This window comes from Chenopodium album, chromosome 7 (genome assembly GCF_948465745.1).
Source record: "Chenopodium album chromosome 7, dcCheAlbu1.1, whole genome shotgun sequence".
NCBI lineage: Eukaryota > Viridiplantae > Streptophyta > Magnoliopsida > Caryophyllales > Amaranthaceae > Chenopodium > Chenopodium album.
Genome location: NC_137840.1, coordinates 27,537,404 through 27,539,320, shown reverse-complemented (window position 1 = coordinate 27,539,320; position 1,917 = coordinate 27,537,404). Strand labels below are relative to the sequence as shown.

General features: G+C 42.8%; 1 non-coding gene across 1 annotated transcript; it reads right to left on the bottom strand.

Annotated features, from left to right (window-relative positions):
• Positions 1–306: 306 nt before the first annotated feature.
• LOC145641284 (small nucleolar RNA R71) lies at positions 307–412 on the bottom strand. Its single transcript, XR_014115333.1, has one exon. It is a non-coding gene; the product is annotated as a small nucleolar RNA R71 (small nucleolar RNA).
• Between the last annotated feature and the right edge of the window lie 1,505 nt (positions 413–1,917).

The window sequence follows — 1,917 nt, the reverse complement described above, 5'->3', positions numbered from 1 at the left end:
CTACTACTCAAGCCAACAATTTCGAGATCAAGCCTAATTTGATTGCCTTGATTGAGAGGAAACAATTCTCGGGTGGAAAGTTTGAGAGTCCTCATGAGCACCTAAAAGAGTTTGAGAAATATTGTGACACAATAAAGGCCAATGGAGTGACTCAAGAATATATTCGCCTCAAAATGTTTCCATTTTCGCTAATTGGGAGAGGTCTAGAATGGCTAGAGAAGGAGGTGCCCCCGAATTCTCTCACAACATGGGACCAAGTGACTACGACTTTCTTGAGGAGGTTTTATAACCATAGGAAGATCGTCGAGGCTCGATCTTTGATTCAAGGTTTTCGCCAAAAGAGTGGTGAGTCTCTAAGTGCGGCATGGGAACGATACAAAGAGCTTCAACGTTAATGCCCACACCATGGGATACCCAAGTATCAACTCATTCACACTTTCTATGGAGGTCTCACACCTCAAGGAAGAACAAGCCTAGACGCCGCGGCCGGTGGTCCAATCATGTACAAAGGAGAGCATGAAGTGGATTGTATTATAGAGGAGGCCGCAAAGCACTATGATGATTGGTACGAAGGAGAAAGGGATGCTACTTCTAGCAAGGGTGTTTATGCATTGGAGCAAGCCAACGCAATCAACAACCTTTCTACCCAAATCTCCAAAATGACCAAGCAAATGGATGAATTGATTAAAGAGAGGTCCAACCCTCATGGTAATACCTCCCCTTCAACCAAGGGAGGCAATGGTATGGATACTTCCCCCCCCCCTCTTCTTATAATATAATGCCCCAAGGATGCATGTTTTGTTCTAATTGTAAAACCTATGATCATGTTACCTCTCATTGTGTATATGCTTGTGAAGTTCAACCCCCTTCCCATGAATATGATGGTAATATGGAAAATGTCAATGCTATGAATTTTTCTCCTAGAATGGGAAATGTAGGAAACTTGAGGCCAAACTCCAATCAAATGGGGAATTGGAATCAAGGTGGAAACCGTGGTTGGAACCAAAGTGGTGGTGGTTATGATAACCAATACCATGGTGGGGGAGGCCCTTCCAATTTCAATGGAAGAGGCTACTCTAACCAAAGGGGGTATGGTAATCAAAACCAACAACCTAATTCCCGATACCATGACCATCAAAATCAAAATATTGGTGACCAAGGTAACATGGGAAATAATCAACAAAGCAATGTTCCTAACCAAGGCACCGGAGGGAATAGGGGCCAATTTGTTTCTAACTATGCCCAAACTAATAGGCCTCCGGGTTTCCATCAACCCCAAATTCCTCCACCTCAACAACCTCTTTAACTTGAAGCCCCTCTAATAGATCCCGTGATGGCTAAATTAGATGCTCTTTTAAAAATGCGTGAGGAGGATCAAAAGAAACATGAAGAGGCCCAAAAACGAACCAATGCTCATATGAAAATGCTTGAGACCCAAATTGCTCAACTTGCATCTAATTCATCCCCTTCTTCTTCTTCTTCTTCTTCTTCTTATTCTTCTTCTTCTTACATCCCAAGTCAAGGAGACAACCCAAAACCTTTGTATGTCATGACAACTAGGAGTGGGAAGGTAGTAGGGAGTGACCCTTTAATTAAGTAAGAACCCCAAGAAGAGGTGGAGTTAGAGAATGAGGGTGAAAAACCCAATGAGCCCTTGAGTGTTGAAAAGGAAAAATTTGTTGAGGTGCCCAAGGAAAAAGAAGCCACCCCCTTGCCCTTAAATCGCCAACCTAGAAAGGAGAAGCTACCCTTTCCACAACGATTTGTGAGAGCTAAACTTGATGCCCAATTTGGGAAGTTTTTGGTAGTCATTAAGAATTTGCATATTTCCGTCCCTTTTGTTGATGCTATGAAGCAAATGCCCCACTATTCCAAATTTTTGAAAGATCTTTTGAGTGGGAGAAGGGAGTGTGAGAC